Source organism: Oncorhynchus nerka, linkage group LG8 (genome assembly GCF_034236695.1).
Source record: "Oncorhynchus nerka isolate Pitt River linkage group LG8, Oner_Uvic_2.0, whole genome shotgun sequence".
In the NCBI taxonomy this organism is placed as follows: Eukaryota; Metazoa; Chordata; class Actinopteri; order Salmoniformes; family Salmonidae; genus Oncorhynchus; species Oncorhynchus nerka.
The window spans coordinates 39,125,102-39,148,315 of record NC_088403.1 but is presented as its reverse complement, the minus strand read 5'-3'; positions in this window follow the sequence as shown (position 1 = coordinate 39,148,315).

Genomic DNA, 23,214 nt, shown 5'->3' with positions numbered 1-23,214 from the left:
CAAGGACATCCAGAGTGCATCAAAACATGATTTAGAGCTTGTTTATGGAAAAGTGCTTATTTCTGCATTTCAATGTTGCAACTTGCTGAAAACTGTCCACAATGATCATTTCATCTCAAATAAATTGGACATCCAGAGTGCATCAAACATGATTTAGAGCTTGTTTATGGAAAAGTGCTTATTTCTGCATTTCAATGTTGCAACTTGCTGAAAACTGTCCACAATGTTCATTTCATCTCAAATAGACAGCACAGCCAAAATTGGACATCCAGAGTGCATCAAACATGATTTAGAGCTTGTTTATGGAAAAGTGCTTATTTCTGCATTTCCATGTTGCAACTTGCTGAAAACTGAAAACTGTCCACAGTGTTTTCATTTCATCTGAATAAACATAACAGCAAGCAAAAAATTTTTTATCCAGAGTGCATCAAACATGATTTAGAGCTTGTTTATGGAAAAGTGCTTATTTCTGCATTTCAATGTTGCAACTTGCTGAAAACTGTCCACAATGTTCATTTCATCTCAAATAGACAGCACAGCAAAAATTGGACATCCAGAGTGCATCAAACATGATTTAGAGCTTGTTTATGGAAAAGTGCTTATTTCTGCATTTCAATGTTGCAACTTGCTGAAAACAGTCCACATGTTTTTTAACATCTGAATAAACATAACAAAAACAAGTTTTTATCCAGAGTGCATCAAACATGATTTAGAGCTTGTTTATGGAAAAGTGCTTATTTCTGCATTTCAATGTTGCAACTTGCTGAAAACTGTCCACAATGTTCATTTCATCTCAAATAGACAGCACAGCCAAAATTGGACATCCAGAGTGCATCAAACATGATTTAGAGCTTGTTTATGGAAAAGTGCTTATTTCTGCATTTCCATGTTCAACTTGCTGAAAACAGTCTACAGTGTTTTCATAACATCTGAATAAACATAACAAAAACATGTTTTTATCCAGAGTGCATCAAACATGATTTAGAGCTTGTTTATGGAAAAGTGCTTATTTCTGCATTTCAATGTTGCAACTTGCTGAAAACTGTCCACAATGTTCATTTCATCTCAAATAGACAGCACAGCCAAAATTGGACATCCAGAGTGCATCAAACATGATTTAGAGCTTGTTTATGGAAAAGTGCTTATTTCTGCATTTCCATGTTGCAACTTGCTGAAAACTGTCCACAATGTTCATTTCATCTCAAATAGACAGCACAGCAAAACATTGTATATCCAGAGTGCATCAAACCTGATTTAGAGCTTGTTTATGAAAAAGTGCTTATTTCTGCATTTCAATGTTGCAACTTGCTGAAAACTGTCCACAATGTTCATTTCATCTCAAATAGACAGCACAGACAAAATTGGACATCCAGAGTGCATCAAACATGATTTAGTGCTTGTTTATGGAAAAGTGCTTATTTCTGCATTTCCGTGTTCAACTTGCTGAAAACAGTCCACAGTGTTTTCATTAACATCTGAATAAAATAACAAAAACAAGTTTTTATCCAGAGTGCATCAAACATGATTTAGAGCTTGTTTATGGAAAAGTGCTTATTTCTGCATTTCAATGTTGCAACTTGCTGAAAACTGTCCACAATGTTCATTTCATCTCAAATAGACAGCACAGCCAAAATTGGACATCCAGAGTGCATCAAACATGATTTAGAGCTTGTTTATGGAAAAGTGCTTATTTCTGCATTTCCATGTTGCAACTTGCTGAAAACTGTCCACAATGTTCATTTCATCTCAAATAAACAGCACAAAAAAATTTTTATCCAGAGTGCATCAAACATGATTTAGAGCTTGTTTATGGAAAAGTGCTTATTTCTGCATTTCAATGTTGCAACTTGCTGAAAACTGTCCACAATGTTCATTTCATCTCAAATAGACAGCACAGCCAAAATTGGACATCCAGAGTGCATCAAACATGATTTAGAGCTTGTTTATGGAAAAGTGCTTATTTCTGCATTTCCATGTTCAACTTGCTGAAAACAGTCTACAATGTTTTCATAACATCTGAATAAACATAACAAAAACAAGTTTTTATCCCAGAGTGCATCAAACATGATTTAGAGCTTGTTTATGGGAAAAAGTTTTTTTCTGCAGTTCAATGTTGCAACTTGCTGAAAACGGTCCACAATGTTCATTTCATCTCAAATAGACAGCACAGCCAAAATTGGACATCCAGAGTGCATCAAACATGATTTAGAGCTTGTTTATGGAAAAGTGCTTATTTCTGCATTTCCATGTTCAACTTGCTGAAAACAGTCTACAGTGTTTTCATAACATCTGAATAAACATAACAAAAACATGTTTTTATCCAGAGTGCATCAAACATGATTTAGAGCTTGTTTATGGAAAAGTGCTTATTTCTGCATTTCAATGTTGCAACTTGCTGAAAACTGTCCACAATGTTCATTTCATCTCAAATAGACAGCACAGCAAAAATTGGACATCCAGAGTGCATCAAACATGATTTAGAGCTTGTTTATGGAAAAGTGCTTATTTCTGCATTTCCATGTTGCAACTTGCTGAAAACTGTCCACAATGTTCTTTTCATCTCAAAAAGACAGCACAAAAAATTGGACATCCAGAGTGCATCAAACATGATTTAGAGCTTGTTTATGGAAAAGTGCTTATTTCTGCATTTCCATGTTGCAACTTGCTGAAAACTGTCCACAATGTTTTCATAACATCTCAAATAAACAGCACAAAAAAATTGGACATCCAGAGTGCATCAAACATGATTTAGAGCTTGTTTATGGAAAAGTGCTTATTTCTGCATTTCCAATGTTGCAACTTGCTGAAAACAGTCCACAATGTTCAAACATGATTTAGAGCTTGTTTATGGAAAAGTGCTTATTTCTGCATTTCAGAATGTTCAACTTGCTGAAAACAGTCTACAGTGTTCATTCATAACATCTCAAAAACAACAAAAAAGTTTTTATCCAGAGTGCATCAAACATGATTTAGAGCTTGTTTATGGAAAAGTGCTTATTTCTGCATTTCAATGTTGCAACTTGCTGAAAACTGTCCACAATGTTCATTTCATCTCAAATAGACAGCACAGCCAAAATTGGACATCCAGAGTGCATCAAACATGATTTAGAGCTTGTTTATGGAAAAGTGCTTATTTCTGCATTTCCATGTTCAACTTGCTGAAAACAGTCCACAATGTTTTTCATCTGAATAAACATAACAGCAAAAAAAAGTTTGGACATCCAGAGTGCATCAAACATGATTTAGAGCTTGTTTATGGAAAAGTGCTTATTTCTGCATTTCAATGTTGCAACTTGCTGAAAACTGTCCACAATGTTCATTTCATCTCAAATAGACAGCACAGCCAAAATTGGACATCCAGAGTGCATCAAACATGATTTAGAGCTTGTTTATGGAAAAGTGCTTATTTCTGCATTTCCATGTTCAACTTGCTGAAAACAGTCTACAGTGTTTTCATAACATCTGAATAAACATAACAAAAACATGTTTTTATCCAGAGTGCATCAAACATGATTTAGAGCTTGTTTATGGAAAAGTGCTTATTTCTGCATTTCAATGTTGCAACTTGCTGAAAACTGTCCACAATGTTCATTTCATCTCAAATAGACAGCACAGCCAAAATTGGACATCCAGAGTGCATCAAACATGATTTAGAGCTTGTTTATGGAAAAGTGCTTATTTCTGCATTTCCATGTTCAACTTGCTGAAAACAGTCTACAGTGTTTTCAAAACATCTGAATTAACAAAAACATCAGAGTGAATAAACATAACAAAAACATGCATTTCAATGTTGCAACTTGCTGAAAACTGTCCACAATGTTCATTTCATCTCAAATTTGGACATCCAGAGTGCATCAAACATGATTTAGAGCTTGTTTATGGAAAAGTGCTTATTTCTGCATTTCAATGTTGCAACTTGCTGAAAACAGTCCACAGTGTTTTCATAACATCTGAATAAACATAACAAAAACATGTTTTTATCCAGAGTTCATCAAACATGATTTTAGAGCTTTGTTTATGGAAAAGTGCTTATTTCTTCATTTCAATGTTGCAGCTTGCTGAAAACTGTCCACAATGTTCATTTCATCTCAAATAGACAGCACAGCCAAAATTGGACATCCAGAGTGCATCAAACATGATTTAGAGCTTGTTTATGGAAAAGTGCTTATTTCTGCATTTCCATGTTCAACTTGCTGAAAACAGTCTACAGTGTTTTCATAACATCTGAATAAACATAACAAAAACAAGTTTTTATCCAGAGTGCATCAAACATGATTTAGAGCTTGTTTATGGAAAAGTGCTTATTTCTGCATTTCAATGTTGCAACTTGCTGAAAACTGTCCACAATGTTCATTTCATCTCAAATAGACAGCAGAGCAAAACAAGGACATCCAGAGTGCATCAAAACATGATTTAGAGCTTGTTTATGGAAAAGTGCTTATTTCTGCATTTCAATGTTGCAACTTGCTGAAAACTGTCCACAATGTTCATTTCATCTCAAATAGACAGCACAAAAAAATTGGACATCCAGAGTGCATCAAACATGATTTAGAGCTTGTTTATGGAAAAGTGCTTATTTCTGCATTTCAATGTTGCAACTTGCTGAAAACTGTCCACAATGTTCATTTCATCTCAAATAGACAGCACAGCCAAAATTGGACATCCAGAGTGCATCAAACATGATTTAGAGCTTGTTTATGGAAAAGTGCTTATTTCTGCATTTCCATGTTTCAACTTGCAGAAAACAGTCTACAGTGTTTTCATATAACATCTCGAATAAACATAACAAAAACAAGTTTTTATCCAGAGTGCATCAAAACGTGATTTAGAGCTTGTTTATGGAAAAGTGCTTATTTCTGCATTTCAATGTTGCAACTTGCTGAAAACTGTCCACAATGTTCATTTCATCTCAAATAGACAGCACAGCAAAAATTGGACATCCAGAGTGCATCAAACATGATTTAGAGCTTGTTTATGGAAAAGTGCTTATTTCTGCATTTCCAATGTTGCAACTTGCTGAAAACTGTCCACAATGTTCATTTCATCTCAAATAGACATAACAAAAAATTGGACATCCAGAGTGCATCAAACATGATTTAGAGCTTGTTTATGGAAAAGTGCTTATTTCTGCATTTCAATGTTGCAACTTGCTGAAAACTGTCCACAATGTTCATTTCATCTCAAATAGACAGCACAGCAAAAATTGGACATCCAGAGTGCATCAAACATGATTTAGAGCTTGTTTATGGAAAAGTGCTTATTTCTGCATTTCAATGTTGCAACTTGCTGAAAACTGTCCACAATGTTCATTTCATCTCAAATAGACAGCACAGCCAAAATTGGACATCCAGAGTGCATCAAACATGATTTAGAGCTTGTTTATGGAAAAGTGCTTATTTCTGCATTTCCATGTTGCAACTTGCTGAAAACAGTCCACAGTGTTCATAACATCTCAAATAAACATAACAAAAACAAGTTTTTATCCAGAGTGCATCAAACATGATTTAGAGCTTGTTTATGGAAAAGTGCTTATTTCTGCATTTCAATGTTGCAACTTGCTGAAAACTGTCCACAGTGTTCATTTCATCTCAAATAGACAGCACAGCAAAAAATTGGACATCCAGAGTGCATCAAACATGATTTAGAGCTTGTTTATGGAAAAGTGCTTATTTCTGCATTTCAATGTTGCAACTTGCTGAAAACTGTCCACAATGTTCATTTCATCTCAAATAGACAGCACAGCCAAAAATTGGACATCCAGAGTGCATCAAACATGATTTAGAGCTTGTTTATGGAAAAGTGCTTATTTCTGCATTTCCATGTTGCAACTTGCTGAAAACAGTCTACAGTGTTTTCATAACATCTCGAATAAACATAACAAAAACAAGTTTTTATCCAGAGTGCATCAAACATGATTTAGAGCTTGTTTATGGAAAAGTGCTTATTTCTGTATTTCCATGTTGCAACTTGCTGAAAACTGTCCACAATGTTCATTTCATCTCAAATAGACAGCACAGCAAAAATTGGACATCCAGAGTGCATCAAACATGATTTAGAGCTTGTTTATGGAAAAGTGCTTATTTCTGTATTGCAATGTTGCAACTTGCTGAAAACTGTCCACAGTGCTCATTCAGTCTCGAATACACAGAACAGCAAAAATTGGACATCCAGAGTGCATCAAACATGATTTAGAGCTTGTTTATGGAAAAGTGCTTATTTCTGTATTTCAATGTTGCAACTTGCTGAAAACTGTCCACAATGTTCATTTCATCTCAAATAGACAGCACAGAATTGCCATTTGTAACACTTTAAAAATTCAACAGGTGGCGAATCCGCTCCACCGTGGTTTTTCATATTGGAAATGTAACCCAAGTCAACGTCCAAAAGCAAAATTTTGAAAAAATGATTTTTTTGTCAAAAACTTATCACCCCTTAAAAAAAAAAGTGCTTTCTGGACTTTCGATTTTTTTTTACACGAAATTCTTTCGATTTTTTTGTCAATTACACATGTGTAAGAACTGTATGAATACACTTTTGTCCAATTTTATTATCATTTTTTTTTTTTTTTTTACATGCGCATAAGTAATATGTCCATTTTCAATATGATTTCATAAGAAGTCAAACGTCAAAAGTCAAAAATGTCAATTTTGTAAAAAACGTCACACACCCTTAAAAAAGTGCTTTCTGGACCGTTTTTCGAAATTCTTTCAAATTTTGTGTCAATTACACACGTATAAGAACTGTATCAACATACTTTAGTTGTATTTTATTGTCATAATTTAAAAAAAAATTTTTTTACTTGTGCATAAGGAATATGATTTGTCCATTTACAATATGATTTCATAGGAAGTCAAAAGTCAAAGTCAAAAGTCACTTTTTTGGGGCCAAATGCCATAAGAAATTTGACATGCTCAAAAATCCTGCAGAAATGCAAAATTGACTGGCCAGATGAACTCGGGATGGCCGAGCAGTGATAGTTGTACCTTTCCATCACTCGTTGTGTTGATTTCATCATGTCCATTTGGTGATGTTTTTTCACTATACAATCATATTGCAAGTGCACGTGCATTTGCAATATGGTTCAATGGGCATTTACCATATGAAATTTGACATGCTCAAAAATGCAAAATTGACTGGCCTGATGAACACAGGATGGCCGAGCAGTGAGAGTTGTACCTTTCCATCACTTGTTGTGTTGATTTCATCATGTCCATTTGTTTATGTTTTCTCACTTTTGCAAAGTCACTGTGCATTTGCAATATGGTTCAATGGGCAGGTACCATCACGAATTTGTCATGCTATAAAAATCATGCAGGAATGTGAAATTGACTGGCCCGATGAACTCGGGATGGCTGGGCAGTGATTCTGGTTCATCTCAATGGCTCGTTAGGGTTGATTTCAGAATGTCACTTTTGGTGATGGTACCTCCCTGTTTAAACATATTGCAAATGGACAAGAGTCACCAGCAAGTCACCGTCCATCAGTAAATTAGATATCATTCTGACACCAAACTGATACAAACTGACACTAAACCCACTTTTTCCAACTCGTTTAGTAGCCAACTATCACATACTTCAGAGCTGGCCCAAAATTCACAACGCCTCTTTGGTTCAAACCATAAAAAAAACATAAAACACATAGTTACGTTCTAGCTGCGGGTCCATTTCTTATGTTACGTGTAGGCCTAGTTGAGGCGACCCCGAATCCCAAGTTTCGGCTCGATCGGTCATTTGGTGTCCGAGCAAAACCCTAATTGGTGCTGAAAATCCACTTTTCTCCATGACTTGCTACGGGGTCCTTGAATGAGCTATCGGACAGAAACGTTGGGGTCTGTCTATATGGGCCGAGACGGTCGCAATGCACCTAGTCTTGCGACTCTGGGACATTTCTAAATGTCGCCATTTTCGTGATGCAAAAATGAATTGAAGTCATTGCAAATGTACGAAGCTGTTTCTCGGTCCGAGAACTGTCTAGAGCCACGTAACTCGCCACGCACTATCGACCTGAGGTCTAGAACAGGATTCTAAAGTTTCGGAACTCTAGGTCTGACGGTTCTTTAAAAGTTCCAACAAGGTTAACTAATGCAGGCAGTGTATGTCTCTACGCACCGCAATGGGTCCCTACTTCCAAGCTGTGTGTGTGTGTGATTTAGTTTTCCTTTGAAATTTTGTGGGAAAAATGACTGATTTACAGTTCATGGGGGTTGCCTAATCACATATATGAAGTTTTGGAAAGATCTGAATTTTTTAACCCCTTGAAACAGCCCAAGAGACACCAATTATGGCCCTTCCGGTTGGCACAGGAAGCTATATGTCAACACATACCCTCATTGGGGTATGCTTTTACAGAATCCTGAGTTTTAAGTCTTTACGTTAAGAACTGACTGATTTACACAGGGTTGAATGCACTATGTCTATCAAACTGCAGGCAGGGTATGGAAAACACTTTTAGGGTGATTTTAACCACTTCCGGTTGATCCAGGAAGCTCAGAATCAACACAGGTAGACCTCATACTGGCCTGATGGACTGTTACCAAAGACAGGTTCATACGGCATTCATAACCCATATAGGCTTCAGGTTGAATTTAGGGGTGCAGGCAATGTATTCCTATGGGGAGAGAAGTCAATGCAAACTGTTTGATGTAAACACCTTCTTTTAACTGATAAGGGTTAATGCCACACGGTCAAGGTTAGGCTTGCACGGATCGGGAGGACCTCAGGTACGTTCCTGAGGTTGAATTGTGCTTCTCACCTTAACGGTTCTCTCACTGTCACCCAAAAGCAAATTACATTGAGGGCCAGCCTTCATTTTGGGCCTACTTTTCTAATGGTCGCTGCGCTCAGACCGAGCGAGCTACGGTCAAGCGGGGCATCTCGGCACGGCCTAGAGATTATGTTTATGCCATTGCCTGCTCTCTGTGTCTTTAAGCACCGCACTTTGTCACTCCATCCTTGCTGTGTGTGTGTTTCTGTGTGTGTGTGTGTGAGAGAGAGATTTTCTTTGACATCTGTTGGGAGAAATGACTGACTTACAGTTTATGGGGGTTGCCTAATCACACATATGAAGTTTTGAAAAGATCTGACCTTTTTAACCCTTGGAAACTGCCACTGTGACACCATTTAAGGCACTTCCGGTTGGCACAGGAAGCTATAAATAAACTCATATACAGAATCCTGAGTTTTAAGTCTTTACGTTAAGAACTGAGTTATTTACGGAGGGTTTAGTGAGTGTGTGTTATTTCAGAAAATCATAGAAAATCACAGAAATCTCGCAGAGCTCCGCAGCACACTTTAAAAAGATTCGTAAGAACACCCTGCAACTGGATCTGTAACCGTTGAAAAAAAAACACCTATCCGTGAACATCACCAATCTGTCGTTGTACGAGTTCTCTTAAATGACGATAGATAAATGGCTGGTTATTTTTTTATTGACACCGGAGGCTCCTTGACGTTGACGTGAAGAGGAAAAATAATTTCTCTATTTTCATTTTGGACCTTTAATCCCAGATAAATGGCCATAACTCAAAAACCGTTAAGGCCTAGACGCCATCTTCTTCGGGGCCAACTGCCCATTATGCCAAACCTACGCTCACCGAGTTTCGGCTTCGAAATATTTTCAGTTTTCGAGATAAGGCCCCGTCGTGAATCGTGATGTTTTGTCCAATAGCAATATGATTGCTTATGCCCTCTTGTGGGAATTTCCGGGACAGCGGAAAAATGACCAAAATCGTATTATTTTTGTAAAACGGAAACCGAATGTCCGACAAAGTTCATTTGATGACTTCCTGGTAGGTCCGGCCCTGCCGCTCGGCCTGACGCCGTCTGCGAATTTTACAAACGATTTCGGACGTCTAGTAAGGGACCGTACATTTGCAATATGGACTTTCTCACTAACCATACAGCAACTGCCGAAATCTTCCCTTAAGGTATGTAATGGAGGGCCGAATGTACCCCTGTCCCAGAGATTCCGTGACGTATGTCTCCATAGCCAACGTCTCCTCCTGCGACAATGGGTACAAGTGTCTCTTGGAAAGCGCAGCCTTTACCTGGAGATTTATCACACAATCCCCATGTCGATGAGGTGGTAATTTAGTCGCCCTCTTCTTACAGAAAGCGTTAGCCAAATCGGCATATTCAGGGGGAATGCGCACAGTGGAAACCTGGTCTTGACTCTCCACCGATGTAAACTCCCATACACCTCCCTGAACACTCCTCTAACCACCCCTGGAGAACCCCCTGTCTCCATGAAATCCTGGGATTGTGACTAGCCAGCCAGGGAACCCCCAACACCACTGGAAATGCGGGTGAATCAATAAGGAAGAGACTAATCCGCTCCTTATGATTCCCCTGCGTTACCATGTCCAGTAGAACCGTGGCCTCCCTGACCAACCCTGACCCTAATGGCCGGCTATCTAAGGAGTGCACGGGGAAGGGGGGATCTATCGGCACTAGCGGAATTCCCAGCTTGATGGCGAGTCCGTGATCCATAAAGTTCCCAGCTCCTGAATCGACTAGAGCCTTATGCTGGGAAGAGGGAGAAAAGTCAAGGAAAAAAATAAATAAACATGTGACCAACAGGGGGTTCTGGGTGAGTTTGGTGCTGACTCACCTGGGGTGACCGAGAAGTGTTCTGCCTGCCCTCTCGACTCCCAGACGGGCTCCTCCAGCACCGGTCGGCCGTGTGTCCTCTCCGACCACAGCTGGTGCAGGAGGAGCCTCCTCCTCCGGTACCCCTCGGCACGGCCCCCCCTAACTCCATAGGAATGGGAGCGGGAGTGCTAGGAGGTGGAACAGACAGGACCCTTTCCAAACACCCGCGGGCAGCCAGCAGATTGTCCAGCCGGATTGACAAGTCTATCAGTTCGTTGAGGGAGAGCGGCGTCCCGACACGCTACACCGGTAGTGGTCTATCAGGGCCCTGTCGTTCCACCCAGCCCCAATGGCCAAGGTCCGGAACTCCAACTCCTCGTCTCCTGCCCAAGATGGAATAGTCGCTGAACTCTGGATAGTGCTCCTTCGCCAAGTCTGGGCCATTCCAGAGTTCGTTGGCCCACTCCAGAGCAAGACCGGTCAGGCACTCTCCTCCCCCGAGGGAGTCGGTCTCACGGTAGCCAGGTACAGCTCCAGTTGGAGCAAAACCCCTGGCACCCAGCCGCCTCTCCATCGTACTCCCTCGGGAGAGCAAGATGAAGTGCGCCGGAGCCGGACGCGGGGGGAGGAGGAGGTGGACTCGTCGGAGGGACTGGATCCATAGCCGATCCTATCTGATGGAGGACGGTGGTATGATGGAGGACGAGTTCCTCCATCGATGGAAGGGGGGCGGCAGCTGCTCCTGCTGACTCCATTGGTAAGCTGCGGGATTCTGTATCGCGCTGGGCGTAATGGGTGCGAAGTCAGGCGCAGGAAGCAGAGAGTACAGGGTAGGGCTTTTAATTGCACACACGGCAAACATAAGCCACCCCACTAAATACAGGGCACACACAAAACAAATTCCCCAAACACGGGGTCTCAAACACTCCGGAGAAAAGCCCACAGTAGCAACACAAAACAATCCCGCACAAAGAGCAGGCGGGCCTACTGGCTACCATAGCCCGACTAATCAGCCTACACACAAACAGGTAAAACCAATAAACAGAAAGGGGAAAAGGGATCAGTGGCAGCTAGTAGGCCGGTGACGACGACCCCACGCCACCCGAACAGGAAGGGGAGCCACCTTCGGTAGGAGTCGTGACATATGATGACAAGACGCACCTGCTAAAATTGGTTTCCCATTGAACATACTTCTTTCCGTAATAAATATTATAGTCTGATTACATTTTAGGGTATCTGAGGAGTAGATCTTAGAAATGTATTTTGAAATGTATTTTGACTTGTTGATACAAAGTTCAGGGGTAGATTTTCAGATTCCTTTCTTTGCATGTTGAATGAGTGCATTACTCAAATCGATGGCGCCAACTAAACACTTTTTGGGATATAAAGAAGGATTTTACCTAACAAAACGACACTATATGTTATAGCTGGGACCGTTTGGATGACAAATCAGAGGAAGATTTTCAAAAAGTAAGTGAATATTTAATCGCTATTTGTGAATTTATGAATCCTGTGCCGGTGTAAAAATATTTTGATGTGGGGCGCCGTACTTAAAAAATTGCATGGCATGCTTTTTCTGTAATAGCTACTGTAAAATGGCCAGTGCAGTTAGATTAACAAGAATTTAGGCTTTCAACCGATATAAGACATTTGTATGTACCTAAATGTTAAATATCCATAATTTTTATGATTATTTATTTGAATTGCTCACCCTCCAGTTTCACCGGAAGTTGTCCCACTAAGCGGGACGTTTAGCCCTAAGAAGTTTTAAAGTAACTAACTTTGGCCTTCCAGATAGCCTGAGTGCACTTATTTCTAATTTGCCTGAACGAGAGCCAGTCAGTCTGCGTGTGCCGAGCGATTTGCCAAATTGAATTCTTGAGGTGGAGTAACTCTGCCAAATCACGGTCGAACCAGGGACTGAACCTGTTTTTAATTCGAATTTTCTTTATGGGCACGTGTTTGTTAATGATACCACTGAAAATATCAAAAAGAAGGTCCTCTTCTAAAGAGGGGATCAAGATGATTCTATACCAATTTAAAGAGGCCAGGTCATGAAGGAAGGCTCACTCATTCAATTTTTTTAGTAAGCGTCTATGACAAGTCAGGACAGGTCGTTTCACTGAGCAGCCATTACAAGCACAGGCTGTAAAACAGTGATCCCTAAGGTCATTACCGAAAACACCAGACTGATACCTATCAGAATTACTGGATTACAGTAATTTTCTAGGTGTTTAGAGTCATACCTTGTGGGATTAGTAATAATCTGAGAAAGATTTAGGGAGTCCCATTGCTTTAGGACTTGGTCAAGTGGTTTACGCATATCCCAGTTTAGGTCACCTAGCAGGACAAATTCAGATTTAGTGTAAGGGTCCTGGAGAGAGTAGGGCATAGGCCGAAGCTGATGGTGGCCGATATCACCCAGCAACAGTCAACAAAGAGTTATTTGAAAGTTTAATGCGTAAAACCAGTAAATCAGACTTGTTGGAGACAAACGAGCAATGAAGGTGTTCTTTGGTAAAGATTGCCACTCCACCACCTTTGGAAGATCTGTCTTGCTGAAAAAGGTTATAACCAGAAAGGTTAACATCAGTGTTCAAAAACTCTTTCTTAACCATGTCTCAGTAATGACCAGCACATCTGGATTGGAGCTGTGAACCCACACCTTTAGTTGTTACATTTTAGGTAATAAGCTTCTAGTGTTAACGTGCAGAAAACCCAGGCTTTTACAAGAGCAGAAATCAGTGAAGCACAAAAAAGAATTGTGTCTAGCAACAGAAAATGGGCTAGGATGTACATGCACATTTCCAGATATAATCAGCTGTAATACAATCAGAGCATGGCAGAGGACATTTGAATGTGCATTAGATGGCAACAAGATCATATTGTACAGCAATTGCATCAGGTAACATGAATACAAAGCCGGCGAGAGGTGGTTAGAATAGGATGGAAGGCCAAGAGCCTGTGTAACCAATAGAGAGTCAGAGTCCTGAGTGTGGGAACAAACATGGTTGGGTAAACAAGCAAGTTCATAGTCAACAAAGCACGCAGAAGTCATGAGGCAAATAGCATAAAGCATAAAAAATTGTAGACCTCCACAAGTCTGGTTCATCCTTGGGAGCAATTTCTAAATGCCTAAGGTACCACAATAGTATGCAAGTATAAACACCATGGGACCAGGCAGCCATCATACTCCTCAAGAAGGAGACACGTTCTGTCTCCTAGAGTTTAACGTACTTTGGTGCAAAAAGTGCAAATCAATCCCAGAACAACAGCAAAGGACCGTGTGAAGATGCTGGAGGAAACAGGTACAAAAGTATCAATATCCACAGTAAAACGAGTCCTATATCGACATAACCTGAAAGGCTGCCCAGCTAGGAAGAAGCCACTGCTCCAAAACCGCCATAAAAAAGCCAGACTGCAGCTTGCAACTGCACATGGGGATAAAGATCATACTTTTTGGAGAAATGTCCTCTGTTCTGGTGAAACAAAAATAGAACTGTTTGGCCATAATGACCATCGTTATGTTTGGAGGAAAAAGGGGGAGGCTTGCAAGCTGAAGAACATCATCCCAACCGTGAAGCACATGGGTAGCAGCATCATGTTGTGGGGGTGCTTTGCTGCAGGATGGACTGGTGCACTTCACAAAATAGATGGCATCATGAGGAAAGAAAATTATATGGATATACTGAAGCAACATCTCAAGACATCAGTCAGGAAGTTAAAGCTTGGTCGCAAATGGGTCTTCCAAATGGACAATGACCCCAATCAAACTTCCAAAGTTGTGGCAAAATGGCTTAAGGACAACAATGTCAAGGTATTGGAGTGGTCATCACAAAGCCCTGACCTCAATCCCATAGAAAAATTGTGGGCAGAACTGAAAGCGTGTGCGAGCAAGGGGGCCTACACACCTGACTCAGTTACACCTGCTCTGTCAGGAGGAATGGGCCAACATTCACCCAATTTATTGTGGGAAGCTCTTGGAAGGCTACCCAAAACATTTGACCCAAGTTAAACAATTTAGAGGCAATGCTAACAAATTCAAATTGAATTTACATAAAACTTTTTTTTTACATAAAATTTCTGACCCACTGGGAATGTGATGAAAGAAATTTAAGCTGTTATAAATCATTCTCTCTACTTTTATTCTGACATTTCACATTCTTAAAATAAAGTTGTGATCCTAACTGACCTAAAACAGGGAAGTTTTACTAGGATTAAATGTCAGGAATTGTGAAAAACTGAGTTTAAATAAGGTGTATGTAAACTTCTGCCTTCTACTGTAGATTGGGGGTACCATAAGCCACTTTGGTGTCATCCTGTGGTCATCTGCCTCTGGTGTTGTCTCCCAGATGCCAGGATAATTAGGAATCCTGAGGCCTTTGTTCTGTTCCTCCAGGCTATCTCTATCTCGGTGACACCCACCACATCTGATCTATGGAATGCCAGCTGTAGGTTTTTTATCACCAATGCATCACTTAATCAGTTGCCAGCCCAAGATTCAAAAGACTCCTCTCAGTTAACTCAGAAAGGGAGAGAGTCCTAAGAACCTTAGTCTATTTCATAAAACAACCATATGGTGCCTAAATATAACAATATTGTATTCCTGCTACCACTTTCCCCCATTTTGAGAATTCTCTCAACTTAATAGTGGAATTACAAGGTTTAAAAATAAAAATGATCAGTTTAGTGCCTAATGAACTGAACCCAGGATCAGCATCATGATTCCACCATGTATAAGGCATCGCCTGTGGACTCTATGTGCCATTAGCATAAACCCACTATAGTTCCTGAGTATCATCTTTCTCATCAAAAATTTCAATTTGGTAATGGATCAAATAGATTAGGATCAGTTTCACTCTCAGAATCAACTCTCCATTCACCAAGGCATGCTGAGAATAGTCATTGGTCAACATTTTCAGTGCACAACAACCTCTTTACCTATGTCACAATCTGCATAACAACAATCAAAACAGTCAATCCATAATACATTAAATGTTCCACTCATATAGTTAATAACCTACTAAAACTTACTCAAATCCATTTGAATTTTATTCAACTTACTCAAATCAATTTCTGACTTACTCAAGTCAGTTTTAATTCAGCTTCCATATCATAGTTAAAACCTAATTAATTATCCAAACCAAAATGAAGAATGACATTGCTCGGTGATTCACCTTGGTTCTATCACTCAAAATTAAAAACCTCAACTTAACCCACATCAACACTGCAGAACGTATATTTATATTAACATACAATTATATTGATATTAAGTTTCTCATCCGGGTTATAATTACAGAACAGTATCTCAATGCATTCTTAGCCTCAATTACTTTAAATTTAGCAGTGTATAAACCTCAATCAACCTGATACCCCAAATAATAATTTCAGACAAGTCTAAAATGTTTCTTCAGATAGCTTCACAGTTCAAAGTGGATGGCCCATGACAATGTCCCAATTTCATTGTCTCACCTGAACCCCACCACAACCCCTACTATGTCTTGTTCATTTGCCAACCAGGGAACATTTTGTGAATGAATCACTCCATGTGGACATCTTTTGCACTCCTGAGAGAAAAGGCATGAGAGAAAAGGCAGTTGATAACTTCAACCGGTTGCTGTACATTGGTTGCTGGCTCGGACTCAGGTCTCTCGGTAGAAGTGGTGCAGGACAGGGCCGTAGTGAATGCAATTTCTTCAGCCGGATAGAGGGGTTTTTGAGGTTCACACCGTTTGGTCAAACTATCCCTTACATGCATCTAGATACCATCTCCACCATAACTTTGAGAAAGGACAGGTCTCATCTCTTCAGTGGGTCCTATGATTGAGTGTAGTCTGGCCCAGGAGTGTGAAGGTGAACAGAAAGGCACTAGAGCAACGAACCGCCCTTGTTGTTTATGCCTGGCCGGTTCCCCTCTCTCCACTGGGAATCTCTGCCTATTACAGTACTGTCCATATGTAGCTCGATATTGGTCACAGGTCCAGGAATGGCTGAAGAACTGCAACATTTACCTAGAACTAACACTGCAGATAGGAATACCGGCTGATTTGAAAAGTAATAATCAATCAATAATATAATTATTCTTTTTTCAAAATGATTATCTTTAATTTATAATCTGTAGAAGCTATGAGAATATTTTTATTTTTTATTTTACTAGGCAAGTCAGTTAAGAACAAATTCTTATTTTCAATGACGGCCTAGGAACAGTGAGTTAACTGCCTGTTCAGGGGCAGAACGACAGATTGAATTTCGTCTGGAGGAAGAGCAGAAAACCAGTAACAGGATGAGGAATAGAAAGAGGCAGACTCAGGAGGGAGAGATGGTAGGTTTTAAATTGTCCAGATATTTGAGGAGAAAAATACATTAGGACTATTGAGATGTTCCCCTTGTTTGGTTGTCACTCGCCGTTTACTGATGGACATGGTTGAAGTTGCACTCACTGCAGTGATGGTAGGGATGCCATAAGAATAGAGCTTTGAAAAAGAAGGGGAACATACTGCTTGTAATTCAGACAATATGCTCATAAAAAAAAGTATTGTGCAATGTAAACATGGAAATTATCTGGTTGTCTTGCCTCCTGATGTCATATTTGAAAGCTCAGCTCGCATTTCTGTTGTTTATGTGAGGAAGTTGTTTGACAGAGGCCCACACCATGGCAACCTGGTATGTAACAAGAAAAACAAAGGATAAACTATCATGAATGTAATAATTCAGCAAGAAATCGATTCAAACCTCACTGGATCAGGTTTTCCAATCATCTACTAATACAGGTCCTTCTCCCTAAGCATTTCCCTGGTATAGGCCTGAATAGATAACAGGATGGTCTCTAATAGTAGGTCCAGGTACAATCTGATCAGTCTAATGATAGACCCAGGTATTGGTAATCCCAGGTACAATATGATCACTCTTGATGACCAGAAGATTAATTAATGGAGTTCACCTTTTTCCCATAATATTTTACAGATGATTTACAGATGACTTGTCATAGGCTACAAACATAAATAAAACAACACAAAACAAAGCTTACTAGCTAGCTAAATAAACAGATTTGGAAAAGTTGTCTTACCTTGCTTGCAAGGTATTCCGAAAAATGTCTGTCTTCGTTCTGGTGGCCTCCACCATTTCTCGTTCGTTGGTTTAGTTATTATTTCCGGTTTGTCGGCATTCGCCGGTGAATTCTATTGCACCTCAATCAGGCTATCGCCATTGTGGCTTGTACACAATTCTTACCGATGATACTGTATATACCAGCCTACTTGTATTACAGAAACATACAAAACATATTTTGCCAAGTTCTCTCTGTATTAATCCTGTTACCCAAATATAGCAGGTAACTTGTGTCTGTGTCGAATATGTTGTTGAGTTCAATTTAATATATGCTTTGACTGTTACGTGGAGCAGAGCAGGTGAACCCAAGAGCAGACTTCGACGAGGAGACTGGGATAAGGTGACCAGGGTATTTATAGAAAAAACAGGGAGAAGATGGGGTGCAGGCCAGGGAAAGCTCGGGCAGGATGCAGGGAGCCAGGTGCTGAGGCTGGAGCAAGGAGAGTTGGGGCTGGGTAGGCAGGTCCGGAGAGGAATCCAAAGAAGCAGTTGAGTGGAGGGTCCAGGACAGTGTAGTAGGACTGACAAGACGTGGGACTGGAGACAGGGACCAGCATCAGAGCTGACAGATCTGTAGCAGAGAGGAAAACAGCATCAGGCAAGGGAAAACAGGAACAACCCAAAAAACAGGATCTATGCAGGAGCAAACGGCTAAAAAATGCAGACTGACTGAGCAGAGGTTACGATCTGGCAGCGTGGAAGTGGCAGGGCTGAGTATTTTTAGAGGCCTTGATTATGGAGCTGGTGGGGATCTCTAGCACATCTGTCTCCACCCACACAATCACACACACAGAGAGAAAGAGGGAGAGAGCACTGGGGGAGTGGCGGCAGGTTAGGGGGCGTGGCAGGCACAGATGTAACATTGACCAATTTCAGGTAACCTCAAGATGCTTGACTCACTTCAGGTGCTTTTGAAGAAATGCCCAGTCGTTTGTGCTTTACATTTGACTTTTGAAGTCACTTTATTGGACATAGATAGTAGTGTCTAATAAAAAAGAACAAAATTCCTTAAAGCATGTATTTATTATTAAAAAACAACTGTGCATTTTTAGGCAGTTTCATTTCACAAACATTTAATCTACATTTCATGGTTTACAATACCAAATAATTTCATGGAGTGTACATATCGTTGTCTCTGATTGAGAACCATACTTAGGTAGCCTGTTTTCCCACTCTTGTTTGTGGGTGGTTATTTTCCGTTTCAGTGTTTTCCCCATACGGGACTGTTTCGGTTTTCCTTTATTCGCTTGTTCGTTTGTTTTCTATGTTCTGTGAAATAAATATGACGAACACTTACCACGCTGCATATTAGTCCGATATTTCCTACTCCTCCTCAGAAGAGGAAGACGACAACCGTTACACTTGGTTAAGTCTTGGTGGTTCCAAACTTATTCCATTTAAGAATGATGGAGGCCACTGTGTTCTTCGCGACCTTCAATGCTGCAGAATATTTTTGGTACCCTTCCCCAGATCTGTGCCTCGACACAATCCTGTCTCGGTGCTCTGGAGATAATTTGGCTTGGTTTTTGCCTTTCCAAATCATGTACAATCAATTCAATTTACCACAGGTTTGGCTAAAACTCAAGTTTTAGGATTACCCCTGGAGAATGGAATGCACAATGAGAATGGACTGTGGACTGTGAACTAGTTGCTGAATTCCCCCCTTTCCCTCAGTGTGCAAATCCCCCTAATATACATTCTCCATTTGTATTCTAGTTGTGCTTTGTGTGTGTGTTTGATTACTGAACTTGTTGACATGGAAACCCCACCCCCTTGAGCCTGCTACATGTGGTGGAGAATGTGGGCAAAGCCAACCAAGCTTAATAACTAAACAGACGTGAAGCACAATGGTAGCACCAGTGAAACAGCTGGTGGAGGCGAACATTACACAGTAGGCTATGCATCAGGAGCTGCTGGAGGAACAGCGTCAGCAGACCGATCTCCTGTGAGCTGAACTCCGCCAGCTGATAGTCGCTCAGGCCTGCGTGGCTGCAGGTGCAGCAGTCTCTCGTCCCAAACCCAGTAGGTTAATACTGAAGCTGACAGAGCCTGATGACAGCCTAGGGAGAAATGGCCCCATGAGCAATGGACCAGCCTGGTAGCCTCCTTCCTGTCAGGCATGGCACAGAAGACATATCAGGATCTGACGGGTGACCAGGATACGCATTACGAGGGGCTGAAAAAGGAAATCCTACGCCGGTATGGTTTCATCCTGATTAGCAGGGCACCAAGATTCCATGATTGGCGTATGATGCTACAACATCCCCCCGATTGCAAATTAATGATCTAATTAGGCTGGCCAATAACTGCTGAACCACTGATGCTCATGCCCATCGAGACAGTGCTCATTGATACATTTCTACGCTCTCTCCTGTTCAAAGCTAAAAAGTTAGCAAGCCAAGCTAACCCGCAGAGCACAGATCAGCTGGGGGAACAAGTGGAAGGTCAACAGGTGTCTTTGGAGGTTCTGCGCGGTGGACAACCACAGAGGACGGAACCCTCCACTCGCCCGATGGAGCGGAGAAGGGTGGAGGATCACGCCGGGACCCCAGCCAGCTCTCTGAGATGAGCTCCCTTCCTGAACGATGCATCCCTGTGGCTTGCTGAAGGCATGCTGGGCTGAGGAGAGTGGTCCTTTCCCTGTCAACCCGGTAAGAGCCAACGGAAAGGACACCACGGCACTTTTGGACTCCGGGAGTATGGTGACCCTGATCCGACCTGACTTTGCCCAGTCCCCAAACCTGACTGACACCATGGCCATCACGTGCATACACGGTGAGACCAAAGACTACCCTACCACACTCCTCCACCTACAAGACCACAAAGGGACAATACACACGGCCAGTGGGAGTCATCCTGAACATGCCTGTGCCGGTCCTTATCGGGAGGATTTCCCGATGTTCCGCCAACTGTGGACCAGTATGTCCGCAGACGTGGGGAACAAGAAAGGAAGAGGAAGCCAGAGTGGTGGGAGGGATGCCAGAAGGAGGGATGCCTGGATGTGTGGATTCTAGGCGTCAACAAAACCCCTCTCGGAGGGTGACTCGAGTGATTTTACTGGACGGGTGTGAAGAGATCAGTGGAGGATTACTGCCGCAATTGCCTGGAGTGCCAGCAGGTGGTGCCAAAACCACACTTTCGCAGCACCTTAATTCCCCTACCCATTATTTCGGTCCCTTTCAGCAGGATTGCAATAGACCTGGTGGGACCTCTACCCAAGAGCAACCGAGGGCACCAATACATCCTGGTGATTCTGGATTATGCCTCTGGGTACCCGGAAGCCATTACCCTGCGCACCATGGCCACCAAGGGAATCGCACGTGAGTTAGTCATGCTGTTCTCCCGAGTAGGCATCCCCTACAAAATATTAACAACCAGGCAACCCTGTTCATGTCGCGAATCATGAAGGATCTCTGCAAACTAATGAAAATAACCCAATTGCGCACCTCAGTGTATCACCCGCAGACCGATGGGTTGGTGGAAAGATCTAATTGAACCCTGAAGCAGATGCTAAAGACTGTGATGGAGGCCGAAAGAATTGGGACCAGCTGCAACCCTACATGATGATCTTGATCTGAGAAGTGCCCCAAGCTTCAACAGGGTTCTCTCCCTTTGAACTCCTGTACGGGAGACGAGCCCGGGGACTGCTGGACGTGGCTAAAGAAGCCTGGACACAGCAACCATTGCCCCATTGAACCATGGTGGAACACATGGAAGACATGAGAGACCGGATGGTAACCCTGTGGCATCTGGTACGGGAACACATGCTGTGGAGGCCCAGGAGGCCCAAGCGTAGGTGTACAACAGAGGGGCACAGCGGAGAGACTTCCTGCCAGGAGACAAAGTGTTGGTGTTGGTACCCACCTCAGAATGTACTTTTTTGGCCCAATGGAAAGTGCCATATGAAGTCCTCGAGAAGGTGGGGGAAGTTAACTATAGGGTCAGATAGCCAAGACGTAGGCATCTGACCCAGATTTACCATGTGAATTTGTTAGAGAAAAGGAATGCACGGGATATACTTTACTCTATTTCCCAAAGAAGGTTACCACAGAGACCAAGCCGGAGGAGGTGCCACTGGGGGATACAGCTGAGCCAAGTACAGAAGCAGGAGCTGACGGAGTTGGTCGGCCGGAACCAGGACATGTTCTCCAGTTAACCAGGACAAACCGATCTGGTACAGCACAGCATCCTCACCGAGCCTGGGAAAAAGGTGAACCTGAGACCCTACCGCAATACCAGAAGCAGGGAAAGAGGCCGTTAGGACCGAGGTGAAAACGATGTTGGAAGATGACATTATCGAAGAGTCTAATAGTGAGTGGTGCAGCCCCATAGTGCTCGTCCCGAAACCAGACGGTACCATTCGCTTCTGTAATGGTTTTAGAATGGTAAACGAAATCTCACAGTTCGATGCATACACCATGCCCCGAATTGATTAACTAATCAAAAGGCTAGGGACCGCCCAATTTTTCAGCACGCTCGACCTGAGGAAGGGTTATTGGCAGTTGCCCTTTGCTCCAGAGGCGCGGGAGAAAACTTGTTTCGCCATCCCTGATGGGCTATTCCAATACAAGAAGTGGCCTTTGGGTTACACAGGGCCCCGGCCACCTTCCAGAGGTTCTCCGTCCGCATCGTGAGTACGCGGTTGCCTAACTCGATGATATTGTGATCCATGGGAGCAAGTGGGAGACACACCTAAACCAGGTGAGTGCAGAAATGCAGGCCTTATAGGGGCGGGGCTAACAGCTAACCCAAGGAAATGTTGGCTCGGCCTGCTGGAGGCTGAGTACACAATCGGGAGGGGATGTGTCAAACCCCAGGTGAAGAAAGCGGAGGCGATTCGGGTCTGGAAATGCCTATGCCCTCTCCAGGAGGGAGTTGGATCGTCCCTGCCTCTTGGTTGGAGAGCGGGAGCGTAATCATCGACTGACACTAATTAGCATAACACATTGGACATAAATATTACTAGAAAATATTCCTATTCATGAAAATCACAAGTGAAATATATTGAGACACAGCTTAGCCTTTTGTTAATCACCCTGTCATCTCAGATTTTCAAAATATGCTTTACAGCCAAAGCAAGACAAGCATTTGTGTAAGTTTATCGATAGCCTAGCATAGCATTATGTCCAGCTAGCAGCAGGTAACTTGGTCACGAAAATCAGAAAAGCAATCAAATTAAATCGTTTACCTTTGATGAGCTTCGGATGTTTTCACTCACGAGACTCCCAGTTAGATAGCCAATGTTCCTTTTTTCCCAAAATATTATTTTTGTTGGCGAAAAAGCTCCGTTTGTTCTTCACGTTTGGCTGAGAAATCGCCCGGAAATTTCGGTAACGACAACGCCGAAAAATATTCAAAATTAGCTCCATAATATCGACGTTGTTTATAATCAATCCTCAAGGCGTTTTCAAATATCTATTCGATAATATATCCACCGGGACAATTGTTTTTTCAGTAGGACCGATTGGAAAAATGGCTACATCTGTATTTGACGCGAGAATCACTCTGAGAGCCATCA